Source organism: Bos grunniens, chromosome 15 (genome assembly GCF_055505025.1).
Source record: "Bos grunniens cultivar Pamir isolate PY7600 chromosome 15, Bosgru_T2T1.0, whole genome shotgun sequence".
Lineage (NCBI taxonomy): Eukaryota > Metazoa > Chordata > Mammalia > Artiodactyla > Bovidae > Bos > Bos grunniens.
The window spans coordinates 20,550,985-20,566,274 of record NC_141179.1 but is presented as its reverse complement, the minus strand read 5'-3'; the positions used below and the strand labels follow the sequence as shown (position 1 = coordinate 20,566,274).

The window sequence follows — 15,290 nt, the reverse complement described above, 5'->3', positions numbered from 1 at the left end:
AATGTCTGTCTTTCCATTTGGACTATAAACTCCATGAGGGAAGGCGTAGTTTTATATGTCACATCATATTACATATCATAGTGTGTATACAATTCTATTTCTGGATACTACTCATGGTTGGCAGTTGCATATGTTAGTTGACTGACTCACTCACTGACTATATAAAAATGCAAGAAACTTGAAAATGCTTGACATCACTTGCCATTGGGTTGACAGATGCTGCTCATTATGTTGTGTTTATTGTAGCTCAGGCTGTCATACTGAGCATGATAACTCAGATGAGTGAAGATGAATGTCTTCAACTCTTAAGAAAAATGTGCTCTGGAAGAACATAGTCAATTTATCACCTACAACCAATTCTTAGGTCATCACCGGGGAAATGAATGGGTCTGACAGGAATGTGAAATACTTAAGGAAAAGTTGATTAAAGAAGGCTTCATGAATGATTAATTATAGAGTTTAATATTGGTGGGAGAGAGTCTTACTGACATTTGAATAAATGCCAATAAAACAAGGTGCAATTAAGCATTTGCCATAGCAAATAAAACATCATCAAGGTATTTGTTCTGAATCATAATTATATAGAAGTGGAAAGTGCAACTCTGAAATGTATGTTCATATTAGGTCTGACTCCTTGGCTGAAGTCTTACATTTTGGACACGTATTTTTACGTGATAATTGCAAGTCCTGCTATGCAAAGGTGAGTGTACTGCCTCTCCTTTCTCTGGCCACCCAGCCCATCTGCAGTCTACTGCTTTCGGGTTTCCAGTTATCTCTACTTTAACTGACACCTTTTCATAAAGTCTCCAGTGACCTTCTTCTGATGAACATATCCAGTGGTCCCAGCTTACTTGAATCTATTTAATCTGTTGATTGAATTACTATTTATGTATCACCCATGCTGTGTTACTGTTAGGCACTGATTTGACGCGTGGTAATAAAAAAAGGAAAGGCCCCTTCCCTCCCAAAACCAATCAAATAAACAAAGCAAAACCACCAAGAAAATCCCCAAGTACATGCACATGTGTGTGCGTGCACGCACACACACACACACACACACAGGAAACAAAGATAAAAACAGAAACCAAGCCAAACAATGACAAACTAAACAACTAAACAGCAAAAAACTAAACTGTGAAACAGACTTGTCTCCTGACCTCAAATATTCAATTCTTGTAGGAAAGTTAAATAAATAAGCACAGAGATAAGCATTTAATTAAGTTGTGATGAGTGCAGTGCATGAGACAGGGTGCTCGGGGCTGGTGCACTGGGATGACCCAGAGGGATGGGATGGGGAGGGAGGTGGGAGGGGGGGTTCAGGATGGGGAACACGTGTACACCTGTGGCGGAGTCATGTCAATGTATGGCAAAACCAATACAATATTGTAAAGTAAAATAAATAAATAAATAAAACTGAAAACAAAGGAAAAAGAAAAGTGAAGCACATGATGTTCTGAGAAATGATAACAAGGAACCCAGTTTGAATCAAGGATAAAGGCAGAACCTCTGAAGAAGAGATCTGAAGGAGGAGAAGGGAGAAAAAGTCCAAATGGAGAGAGAAAAATAAATAAGAGCTCGGAAAACATGTTTGCTTGAACAACACATGAAGAATATGAATCCTGTTTGGCTAATCATTTCCGCCAAGCAACAGATGAAGAGGAAGAATTGTCCGCTATCACAAATAAACTAAGCAGTCATGGGGGTAAACATGATACGATCAAAGACAAAGCATTCTGGAGCCATATTAGAAAGCAGATAAGACAGGGACTAGCTTGCAACATTTTTTTTTTTTTTTTTGAGGTAATTCAGGAAAAAAGAATAAAAAGCCAAATTGCTTAAGAATGTGGAGAGTAATATGCAGATACTTCAGCAGAAGGAAGGAAAGAAGTTAGGTCCCTGTTGAGACACTGATTCTTGCTACATTCCAGCCAACATACCAGGGAATTTCTGGGAAGATGTTTTCCCTTCTGACATATAGCAGACATTCCCTTAATCCCTAATGGTACATAAATGTAGGGTACATCCAAGGCCTCAAGTCCGGGGAAGATGAAATCATTGGCTGAAAATTGTTTTCTACATCTTGGATTGCAAACAATAAGTATGAAAGAGAAACTGATAGTCTTTGCAGAAATGAAGCTTCCTTTGTGTGGTTAGTACATGTGATTAAAACAGAAACTGCAAAGTGTACTCACCACCCTGTTTGGACTTTTCTGGATCTTTGGCACTTTCATTCCTTGCACAAAAATAGGGGGAAAGTCTTTCTCTTTTTCTTTTTAAAAATTAAAAAAAATTCCTAAGGTAATAATTCTCAACCTTGCCTATACATCAACTTTACCTTGGGTCACTTTGAAGGCTCCATGTGCCTTTGAAGCACTTTAAGACCTCCTTATCAGTTTGTCTGGGATGGGTGTAGGGATCAGTTTTAAAAATCTTCCCAATTGATTCCTATGTGTGTCCAAGTTTAAGATCTATTTTAGTAAGCCTTTATGTATTGTCTATCTCTTTTTATTTTTAAAAAGAATCCATTTTCTGAAAATTAAGTAAACATTGATAAAACCAGCCCCAAACTTAAATGAGCAGATACCTTAAAATAAAAAGGAGAAACTTGGAAACTTCCAGTAGAATGTTTATAGTCTTACTGTCCTGTCCTCAACAGCCTGCCTTGTACATGGTGATAAGTAGCTGGGCCACAGGTCTTGATAGGCAAGTCTGGCTTTGGCTGGAGAACCTGTCTCAGTTCAGTTCAGTTCAGTCGCTCAGTTGTGTCCGACTCTTTGCGACCCCATGAACTGCAGCACGCCAGGCTTCCCTGTCCATCACCAACTCCCAGAGTTCACTCAGACTCATGTCCATCGAGTTGGTGATGCCATCCAGCCACCTTATCCTCTATCGTCCCCTTCTCCTCTTGCCCCCAATCCCTCCTAGCATCAGAGTCTTTTCCAATGAGTCAACTCTTCATATCAGGTGGCCGAAGTATTGGAGTTTCAGCTTCAGCATCAGTCCTTCCAATGAACACCCAGGACTAGTCTCCTTCAGAATGGACTGGTTGGATCTCCTTGCAGTCCAAGGGACTCTCAAGAGTCTTCTCCAACATCACAGTTCAAAAGCATCAATTCTTCGGTGCTCAGCTTTCTTCACAGTCCAATTCTCACACCTGTACATGACCACTGGAAAAACCTGGTAGGGTTTCTCAAATATTCTCACTCACCCAGCCTCTGCACGACTCTAGATGTCTACACCAGTTCTCTATCTAGTACCCTCTGCCTTTGACAGATCACATTTTCTCATCTGGCATTCTGAAAATTGGGCCCCTGGAGTCATAGCAGCTTCCCTTCCTTGCCATGATTTCCCTTCACTTTGCTTTCAGTTTCCTCTAGCAGATGCCAGTACAGGTACACAAGCTTTTATCTGCAAACCTTGGGGCTGCATGTGTCCTGAAATTCAGCACGTCTTAGGCTTTGGAAAGGTAGATTCTGCATTCCATGTCTCATGGACTTCTCTTAGTGTGGTGAAGCAGTATCCTGTAATCAAGCACTTGCCTGTTTCTTCAGGAAACATGGGGCTACTCCCAAGAAATAGGATAAATAATGACTGCAAACAGTCTCATGTCTGTTCACTTCAAGTTTTGCCACCAAATAACTTCGCTAGAACTTTGTGAATAAAAACCTTTAGTTAGGCCCAGAGAGCAAGAAGACCTGTGGTAGTGGTATTATTTAAAAATTGTTTTGCAAGACTGCCTTTTCATTGACTTTACTGGTTTTTCTCATTGCTTATAACAGAAACATTGTAACATGAAGTTAAATGCATTTCCATTGTTGGTTGCTTTCTGTGTGTTAATACTTTCCATTTTGTCAAAATGGAAACCCCAGATAACCCTAGATTTTTTTGTTGGGGGAGAATAAAACTAAAATAGATTGAACAAACAGACCTTTAGAAGCTGTTATCGTTGAACCCTGTTGACTCAAGCTTGGAAAACGAAATAGCTGATTTAAACCTCAGGTGGGCCATTTCAACCATGGTCATCTTTATAACTCTCTTCAGCCTTTAGACATCTTTTCCTGCTCTAATCATAAATTATTTAGTCTTCACAGTTGTAGTAGGTGAATTTCTATTGTATTGGCCTTCCTCATATCAGTCAGGACATGGGTCCAGGGATTCCAGTGGGGGAGGTGGGCATGTTGTAGAGATAGAGCTGTTAAATATTATGTTACCTCATTGTTTTCACTGGCTAGTGAGGCCCAAGAGAACTCTGAGTCATATGCATCTATTTTCCTATTAGATTAGCTACTTGTTAAGAGTAGAGTTTCTTCCTTGTCTGCTCCTTAGATCATGTAGTATAGATCGTGGATGGTTTAAAAAATTCTAATGTTTTTTTTAATAGTTGATAGTACAGTTTCCTTTGGGAATAAGTGGTCTTAAAAGAAGAAAGTACCTTGGAGCAATTGGATATTAAAAAATAGGCCCATGATAGAATGCAGAGGGTGAGGGCAGACTAAATGGAGGGTAGAACTAGTTTGTATTAAAAAAAAAACAACCAAAAAAAAACCCAAAACTGGTAGTCATTGGAGGGGACAGAAAGAGAATGGCTGAGCAATGTGGATAATCAGCCAAAAAGACTTTCTAGAACAGAATGACTATTAATAGTAATTGTGATGGATCAGTAGTGCAATCCCCATCTATTACTTAATTTTTCTAAACTTTTTGTAAAATCTGCTACACAGAGGCTTTGTGTGCATAATTGTGTGTGTGTGTCTGTAAAACTAAGAAAGGTAGCTGAAAAACCCACCCAATAAAGAACAAGTTGCAAGATGCTAAAGGTTGTTACTGAGCTGTGAAAGATGCCAGGATTCTTGGCCTCCAGAGGAGAAGAAATCAAGCCGGGGCTAGTGACGAGGCTTGATCACTCAGAGCTTTTGTGTAGTAAAGTTTTATTAAAGTATAAAAGAGACAGAGAAAGCTTCTGACATAGACATCTGAAGGGGGCAGAAAGAGTGCCCCCCTGCTAGCCTGTAGCAGTATGTTATATACCTATCAGCAAGCTGTTAATTAGAGAAAGGAGATGTCTTAAAACTCAGAGTGGCACAAGGTCCCTCATCCACAACATGCATTTTGAGATAACATTGACAACAGGTGAGTCATCCCGGGCCATAAAACGATTGGCATGAATCTTGAAGAAAGGCGGTTTTCCAAGTTTCATTAACATGGATTAGGAGAAAAATGTATGAGTAAAACATACAGGTTTCTTGAGCTCTTTTTGGTTCTGAGTCTTAAGGGGAACTGACTTGAAGAAAGACAGAGTCCAGGGTAAATAGATAGTTCATTAACATAGCTTAAGAAAAACATTTCCACAAGAAAAACACATTGGTTAGCTCAACGTTTGAGAAAAGTTAAATTCAGGTGGAGCCAGGTGTCATCTGGCAACACAGAATTTTAGGAGAAACCTCCTTTTAATTTTGTATAGAGAAGGAATAAAATCTGACACTTGTGGTTTGTTTCCTCCTGCCGCTTAAGAGAGAGATAAAAAATGTCTGACACTTGAAGCCTATTTCCTCCATTTGGAGACCCCTAGCCTTCCTGCCTGTTACCCTCTCAATGCCAAGTGGAGAACAAGAAGTCAGCTGAAGCAGAAGGTGGTCATGAAAATGAAAGTCCCCCAGAAATGCACAGAAATCTTGGACAGGGATTTAGGCTTTCAACACGAGGTGTGTTGGAGACCAGTCTTATCTAGATTTTAGGAGGCAAGATGACCATGAATATTATGTAGATTAAGTAGTAAATGCTCAACAAAGGTTACAGATGACATTAAAAAATGATAAACATTGGACTTAGTAGAATGTTATAATTATCTATAAAATGGAAAGGGTCCTGGAGAAGAAATTAGAGGTTCTGGGTGTGAATTTTTTCTTTTCTTTTTTTTTTTATTATTTTCTTTTTTCTTTTCTTTGACTCCCAGCATCTTCACTTTTCCTAGAATCTAGATACAATGAACTCTAGCAGAACAGTTACCACTATTTAAGCCTTAAACTTAAGATTCTTTGAATTAGTTCAATATTTGTAAATATGAGAATTCACATTCTATCACATCTAAATACTGAAAAATTTACTCAATATTAATGTAACTACACAAAATTTTGTATGCAGCACGTGGACTTTCATATTGCAGAATTTTTTTAAAAAAATTGAAGTATAGTTGATTTATAATGTTAATTTCAGGCATACAAAAAAGTGCTTCAGTGATATGTGTGTGTATAACTTTTTCAGACTCTTTTCCATTGTAAATAGGCTATTACAAAATATTGAATATAGCTTTTGCTCTCCTATACAGTAAATCCTTGTTGTTTATTTATTTTATACATTGTAGTGTGTGTCTGTTAATTTCAAACTCCTAATTTATCCCTCCTCCTCCCCTTTCACCTTTGGCAGTCATAAGTTTGTTTTCTATGTGTGTGAGTCTATTTTTGTTTTGTAAATAAGGTCATTTTAATCATTTTTTTAAAAGATTCCACAGATAAGTGATATCACATGGTATCTGTCTTTGTCTAACTGACCTCACTTAGTACGATAACTTCTAGGTACATCCATGTTGCTACAAATGGCAATGTTTCATTGTTTTTCATGCCTGAGTAATATTCCACCATATGGAAGCAACCTAAATGCCCATTGACACATTTGTCAATGGGCATTTAGGTTGCTTACATGTCTTGGTTATTGTAAATATTTGCTGCTGTAAATATTGTAAATATTTACATGGTGGTGCATGTATCTTTTCAAGTTAGAATATTCATCTTTACCAGATATATGAATGTGGTCTTTTTATAAGCTCTTATCTATAAAAAATTTTTTTTGCTTATCTGTCCTAACCTATGAAAATTTGCAACCAACAGACCCCCTCCCACAGCTTTTCACTATATCCTTAAAATATATAACTGATTCTTCCCCTTAGACAAGAAGAAATTAGCAAAATTCCTACCCAGAAAAAAATGTTAACCCAGAATTATCAAATTTTGGTTTCAGCAGATAAAACACCAAAAGTAGATTATAGGAAACTCTTACTTAAATCTTTTAAACCCCACGGACGGAGAAGCCTGGTGGGCTGTAGTCCATGGGGCCGCTGAGAGTCAGACAGGACTGAAGCGACTTAGCAGCTGCAGTACTATAGAGATTTACAGTCTTGACCAAAAGAGGATATAGGTTTCTCATTAAACTCTGTTTTAATGTGTCTCCAACTTCTATAACCAGAGAAGGCAATGGCACCCCACTCCAGTACTCTTGTTTGGAAAAGCCCATGGATGGAGGAGCCTGGTGGGCTGCAGTCCATGGGGTCGCTAAGAGTCAGACACGACTGAGCGACTTCACTTTCACTTTTCACTTTCCTGCATTGGAGAAGGAAATGGCAACCTGCTCCAGTATTCTTGCCTGGAGAATCCAGGGATGGCAGAGCCTGGTGGGCTGCTCTCTATGGGGTCGCACAGAGTCGGACACGATTGAAGTGACTTAGCAGCAGTAGCAGCAGCAACTTCTATAACAGCTTTTTAGTCAACTTGTTTCCATTAGATATTACTGATTTTATTTATTTTTATATTGTATTTTTTAAATTAGAGGATTATTACTTTACAAGACTATGGTGGGTTTTTTTGCCATACATCAATATGAATCAGCATTAGGTACGCATATGGCCCCTTCTTCTTGAACCTCCCCGCCACCTCCCTCCCCATTCCACCCCTCTAGGTTATCACAGAGCACTGGCTTTTTGTTCCTTGCACCATACATCAAACTCGTACTGGCTATCTATTTTACATATGGTAATGTATATATTTCAAAGCTATTATATTTACTGTACATCAGAAACCAACAGAAATTGTAAATCAACTATACTCCAATAAAAATTTTTCAAAAAAGGCAAAAAAATTGCTGATTTAAAAAACTGACAACTTAAACTTGCCGTACACACAAAAACAGAAGCAATCTACAACACATTTGCCTTTCCTTCTGAAAGTTTTACGATGCATAATCATTAACCAGTCTTTTACCTTTAAACTTAAATGGCCAACAGAAGCAAACAGTTCTGAGACTATTCTTCCACACTTAAGGACTGATTAAGACTAGGGTGGCAGGTATTAGGCATATTATTCACTTAGTTTTGTGAACTTTCTGGGTTGACTTAGTGACTTTCCAGCTCCAGCTGTCTTCGCATCCACTGCTTGATGACACTCAAGACAGCTGTCTTATGTCGCAAGCAGCAAAATCATAAGGAGGACTGTCAGAAAAGCTCTCAAAATGCATGAACTTTCTAGGAACCATATGAACCATGCTAGCGTCACCAGCTTTACAGAATTTGGAGCCACTTTCCAGCTTCTTCCCAGAATAATAATCAACCTTCTTCAGTGCAGCAAACTTGGAAGCAACACGAGCTATGTGACAATCCTGCACAAGGGCAGAGCCGGCAGTGATTTGGACTATATGCCATAGGATAATTTCCTGAGCTGTGAAGCCAGCTGCTCCCACTGGTGGGTCATTTATGCTTTCACCAGTCACACTGCCACAACCAACATCTTCGAAAGACATGCTCTTGACATTGAAGCCCATCTTGTCCCTAGACAGTTGCCGTTGTTCAGTCATGTCTGACTCTTTGTGACACCATAGACTGCAGCACTCCAGGCTTTCCTGTCCTTCACTGTCTCCTGGAGTTTGCTCAGACTTGTGTCCATTGAGTCAGTGATGCCATCTATCTGTCTCATCCTCTGTCATCCCCTTCTCCTCCTGCCCTCGATCTTTCCCAGTATCAGGGTCTTTTCCAGTGAGTCGGCTCTTCACATCAGATGGCCAAAATATTGGAGCCTCAGCTTCAACATCAGTCCTTGTAATGAATATTCAGGGTTGACTTCCTTTCAGATTGATTTATTTGATCTCCTTGCTGTTCAAGGGACTCTCAAGAGTCTTCTCCAGCACCACAGTTCAAAAATATGAATTTTTGGCACTCAGCCTTCTTTATGGCCCACCTATCACATACATATATGACTACTGGGAAAACCATAGCTTGACTATACAGACCTTTGTTGGCAAAGTAATGTCTCTGCTTTTCAATATGCTGTCTAGATTTATTGTAGCTTTTCTTTCAAAGAGCAAGTGTTTTTTAATTTCAAGGCTGCAGTCTCCATATGCAGTGATTTGGAACCCAAAAATCTGTCACTATTTCCATTGTTTCTCCATCTATTTGCCATGATGTGATGGGACCGGATGCCACGATCTTCATTTTGAATGTTAATTTTGAAGTCAGCTTTTTCACTCTTCTCTTTTACCATCATCAAGAGGCTCTTTAGTTCTTTTTGACTTTCTGCCATAAGGGTGGTATCTGCCTCATCTGCTTATCTGAGATTATTGATATTTCTCCTGGCAGTCTTGATTCCAGCTTGTGATTTATCCAGCCAGGCATTTTGCATGATGTACTCTGCATAGAAGTTAAATAAGCAAGGTGACAATATACAGCTTTGGTGTGCTTATTTCCCAATTTTGTACCCATTCATTGTTCTATGTCCAATTCTAACTGTTGTTTCTTGACATGTATACAGGTTTTTCAGGAGGCAGGTAAGGTTGTCTGGTATTCTCATATCTTTAAGAATTTTCCACAATTTGTGTGGTTCACTCAAAGCTTTACAATGCATTTCAAAAGATCTGACTTCAGTTGTAATGTTGATTAGAGTAAATGTGACTATTATGCTGGGTTCAAGGACACCAGTCTCCACAGGGACAGTACCAATACCACCAATTTTGTAGACACTCTGGAGGGGTGGATGCAAGGGTTTGTCAGATGGAAGAGTTGGTGGCAGGATCCAGAGGTTCAAGCAGCATGGTTTCACTGGCATTGTCATCTTTATGAGTGACTTTCCATTACTTGAGCCAAAACGTGTTTGCACTTGGCTGCAGCATGCTGTCACTATTCCAAACAGAAACTGGTGCAAATGATACTGTGTTGGAGCTATTGCCAGTTTTCTTAATGTAGGTGCTGACTTCTTAACGATTTCCTCATATCTCTTTTGGCTGCCGGGTGTCTCAGTGGAATCCATTTTAATACCAATAATCAGTTCTTCTACTCTCAGTCTATAAGCCAGAAGAGAACACCCTCACGGGTCTGCCCATTCTTGGAAATACCTGCTTCAACTTCACCAACACCAGCAGCAACAGTCAGGACAGCACAGTTAGCCTAAGGTGTGCCTGTATTCATGCTTTTGAGAGTCTCTGTGTTCCAGGGCTGGCCTTGAATTTCTACAGGGAAATATCAATGATGGTACCATGCCCACGTGCAGCTTTCACTTTGTCCAAGATCCAGGCATACTTGAAGACATCCTAACCTGTATCAGTCACCCCCTTCTCAAATTTTTTCTATGGTTCTTTTGTTGATACCACCATGTTTGTAGACCTTGTGGTGTAGACTTGTTGTAATCTATGTCTAGGGAGAACAATATTGATATGAGTCTTTTTCTTTCCCATTTTGGCTTAGATTTAGTTGTGATACTTATGTCCTGGCAGCAAATCTGTTGTGAAAAAGTAGGTTTGAATTCTGTGGCATTAAGTAATTAGGTAACTTTGGGAAAAAGCTTTACTCTGAGCTGCAGTTTTCTTACCTGCCAAAGGACAGAAAAAGCTAATTATTGGTTTTCTTATCTGTAAAATAGCTCCAGTGTTAACTGAAATGCTTGAGGAAGGAGCCCAGAATTTGGAATAAGAAATATACATATAAAATATACCTATGTTTGCATCCAGCTCCTGCCACTCTCTGGCTGTGCCACCTCCAGTTAGCTACTTAAATTCCTAAGCCTCGGTTTCTTTACCTATAAAGTATAAAATAACACCTATGCCTCAGATGGGCTTCCCACATGGTGCTAATAGTAAAGCACCTGTTTGCCAATGCAAGAGACATAATAGACATGGGTTTGATCCCTGGATTGGGAAGATCCTCTGGAGGAGGGCATGACAACCCACTCCTGTATTCTTACCTGGAGAATCCCATGGACAGAGAGCCTGGCGGGCTACAGTCCATAGGGTCACAAAGAGTCAGACACAACTGAAGTGGCTTAGCATGCACACACACACACACACACTCACACACACACATGCCTCAGAAGGCTTTGAAAGGATTAAATATTTCAGCCTAGGTAGACATGCTTGATAAATATTAGACCCATCTCTTTCAGATTTAAATTCAATTTCTTTGCTCAGTTTCTTTCTCCATGACCTTGAAAGGGAAAAATTTCTGGTTCTGTTGTACAGGGTGGTCCAACTTCACACCAACTTTGTTCTGTTGAGAAAAGGAAATAATGCTAATTCATCTTTGCATTTATCAATTGTATGGAATTTAGCAGCAATATTAAAATCCATATGCCACTATTGTTACTGATATAAGGTACTAAATATTAACCAAGTAGGTATTATTTAAGGAATGGCATCCAGGGAGATGATAAATTTTGCCTACAATTTGTTTTATTACTGCGTAGTTTCTATATCTCTTATAAAGATAATACTTTCCCAGCATCAATTCTAAATCCCAACTCCTTTCATTTTAATAATCCTGGAAGACACAGTAGTAGTGGAACTCTTGCTCACTTTCTTCACCCCTGGGAATAATTGGAAGCTGTATCTGTCACTTACCTCAATCCTAATGCCACTAAGCTGGGAGTAACTCCATTTAGGTTTACAGCAAAAGATAGTGCACAGAGAAGAAGATATGAAACCCTCAATTTTCCTGTGCAAACAGGAAGTCCATTTCTTTATCTGGATCATGTCCTAGTGTTTCTTCTCACTAAATAGCCAGTCATCATCAGGATGCCTTGGACAGGACTTTATCTCACTAAATACTGCTTTTGCAGTATTGTTGAGCAAGGGGACAAGTCTAACTATCTTACATCTGTCTATATTTCTTTCCATCTTCCTAGATTTCTAGTATCATGAAAAGGGAAAGGGAGCTCTCCTCAAGACCTAAGGTCTGCCCTGAATCTTGTATTCCCTGTGGGTCTCATGCTGTCTCCATTTCACCCACAGTTTGTACCAGAGCTTTACCTACCAAAGAAAGTTAAACTTAGGGTAGTGGGTCTGAGAATGGGAGGAAAGCATGCAACATTATACAGGATGTAAAAATATATATTCTTAATTTTGGTTCATATTTTCATCCATTATCTTAACAGGATGAGATCTTAATGGTAGTATAGGCTGTATTGACCCAGTCCCTTTATAATCACTCCTAGGTTGAAAAAAATGGTTCTAAGCTGATGAAGAATTTCCAAATGATTATTGTATTTCAAAAAATGCTCTACCAGGCATTGTGTTGATATGTGCTGCCTATATTCCTGAGCTAATATTAATAATTCTTTTTATTTGTATTGCCCATAATCTTTTTTGCTGAGTATTAATGATCTAAATTCTAAATTCCTAAAAGAAATGAGCAGGTTATGAATGATTCTCTACCACATTGTCATTAGGATGGTAATGGAGCACAAAAATAGTTGGTGCTGATTTATTTTGCCCTGGAAACTCAGAATACCCCAAGTTATAAATATACCTTAAACTGAGAGGTTCAGTGTTTCAATGTAGATATAACATCAAAACTATGCCTTCGATTTTGACTGATGACCAAGAAGACCTTTGTCAGGTCAGCATGATGAAATTGTGCTAATAAAGGAAAATGAGACATAGAAAAATGATTTTAGAGGTTCAGAACTTTATTAGAATTAATAACTAAGTGATAATGGGCTGTAAATATATCCTATAATGAACAGAGGGCAAGAAATATCTAACTTAAAGTAGACAGGCTATTTTCCAGAAGTTGATTGTTTTGTAACTCAGCATAGTTTCACATAGGATTAGTAAATGGTGGTTGTTTTCTCAAGGCTGTATATGCATTTGTAAATGTGGTGTATGAGGCCTAGGACTTCAGAGAATGGTGTCGGCATGGGGTGAAGGAGGCAGCAGGTGCAGGGAGCCCGAATAAAATTGGGCTTCTCTGGAGCACCGTGGTGAGTAGTCAGAGTCACCTGGAGCATGCATGCTGCAGTCTAGTTCCAGTGATGGCCCGTGGCACCTGGGCCTTCTGATTTATTGGAGTCTGACCAGTAACCACAAAGCCATATCGATTCAACTTCCTAAATGCTTATTGTACGTGCGTGCTAAGTCGCTTCAGTCATGTCTGACTCTTTGCAACCCTATGGACTATAGCCCGCCAGGCTCCTCTGCCCAGGCATGAATACTGGAGTGGGTTTGCTGTGACATCCCCCACGGAATCTTCCTCACCCAGGAATGGAACTCGTGTCTCTTACATCTAACCTGCACTAGCTGGTGGGTTCTTCGCCACTAGCATCACCTGGGAAGCCCAAGCGCTTACTGCTGCTGCTGCTAAGTCGCTTCAGTCGTGTGCGACCCTGTGTGACCCATAGATGGCAGCCCACCAGTCTCCCCCGTCCCTGGGATTCTCCAGGCAAGAACACTGGAGTGGGTTGCCGTTTCCTTCTTCAATGAATGAAAGTGAAAAGTGAAAGTGAAGTCCTCAGTTGTGTCTGACTCCTAGTGACCCCATGACTGCAGCCTACCAGGCTCCTCTATCAGGGGATTTGCCAGGCAAGGGTACTAGAGTGGGTTGCCATTGCCTTCTCCAAAGTGCTTACTAAATCTGTGTAATTCTCCTTAATTTTATTACCAACACCATCTCCCACTAGGACTCCTGGAATAATTTTCTAATCACTCTGCTCTGCATCTATACTTTCCCACTGAGTGTCCATAATACAATCAAACATCTTTAAAGACTCAACTTTTAGAGAATTATTGCGGTATTTGAATCTGTCAATAATTTTCCATTGTCCTTACAATAAGGCCCCAAATGCTCAATGATCAAAACATTTAAACTCCATTCAGTGATTGTAAGGCAGGCAACACTTTCCCCAACAACAAGCAGTTGTAATGAAGAGACTGCAATTTGTTTGGCCAATTAACTGACATTTCAGTATATAGCTATTAATAAAATAATTCCAATATTTACTATAACTCAATTCTATTCAAGAGTCATTAACTCATGGTCTGCAGTCCAGAACCCGCCTGTAAACATGTTTTGTTTAGCTTATACAGTATTAAAAATATTTCAGGCAGTATTTTAAAATTGGGAGAATGAAAATAACTGAGACTTCCAGCTCTCTTAAACCTGGGAGAGACTGAAGACCTGGGATTCATATTCCCCTCCTGGTAGCAAGAACCTGGAACAGAGTGGCAGGTGTCCGTTTTATGGAGAGCAGTGGTTCTCAAACATTTTAGGTGGGCATGCAGTATATGACGGAGAAGGCGATGGCACCCCACTCTAGTCAGTACTCTTGCCTGGAAAATCCCATGGACAGAGGAGCCTGGTAGGCTGCAGTTCATGGGGTCGCTAAGAGTCGGGCACGACTGAGTGACTTCACTTTCACTTTTCACTTTCATGCATTGGAGAAGGAAATGGCAACCCACTCCAGTATTCTTGCCTGGAGAATCCCAGGGATGGGGGAGCCTGGTGGGCTGCCGTCTATGGGGTCGCACAGAGTCGGACATGACTGAAGTGACTTAGCCGTAGCAGCAGCAGTATATGAAAATCACGTGGAGGCCTTGATAAGCCATAGATTGCAGGTCTCACCAGGGAGTTTTCAATTCAGTGGATCATGATCCAAAAATGTGCATTTCTGACTATCTACCAGGTGAGGCTTATGCTGCAGGTCTGAGGTCCATACTTTGAGAACCACTAAGGTAGGAAATGTGCTTTCCAGCAAAGCATGGTCCTTCCACTTACTGGTTCCTGTACCTCGGGTATCTGCTGCCACTTCATCACCAAGCTCACACTACTACCTTTAGTCTATTTAGAGAAATATTTCCCCCTATGTATCTCTCCAGATAATGGGAAAATTAAAAAAAAAAAAAAAAGAACTGTTTGTCTTTGTGGAAGCAAAGAACATTTCAATATGTTTAAAATGCAAACACTTAGGCCTTTTTACTCAAACTTGACTTTGTGAGCTGTTTTATGGCAACTTTCACACACGCAAGAAGAGTTTGCCAATAAACCTGAAACTAAGGATTTCAGTCATTTACAACTGGGTTTGAGCTCCTGGCTCTGACTTTTACCAGCTTTGTGACTGTGGAAAGCTTTTGAATCTTATTAAGATTCATTTCCTTATCTATAATATAGGGATTTTTAACGATATGTATGTTAAAATAAAAAACAAGTGGAAACCAGCCTCGAAAATTCCCTAAGCAGATGAAATCAGCAAAACTTAATTTAGTTTATT

At 39.7% G+C, this 15,290-nt stretch overlaps 1 pseudogene; it reads right to left on the bottom strand.

Annotated features, from left to right (window-relative positions):
- Positions 1-8,059: 8,059 nt before the first annotated feature.
- On the bottom strand, positions 8,060-10,503 carry LOC147357398 (elongation factor 1-alpha 1-like; annotated as a pseudogene).
- Between the last annotated feature and the right edge of the window lie 4,787 nt (positions 10,504-15,290).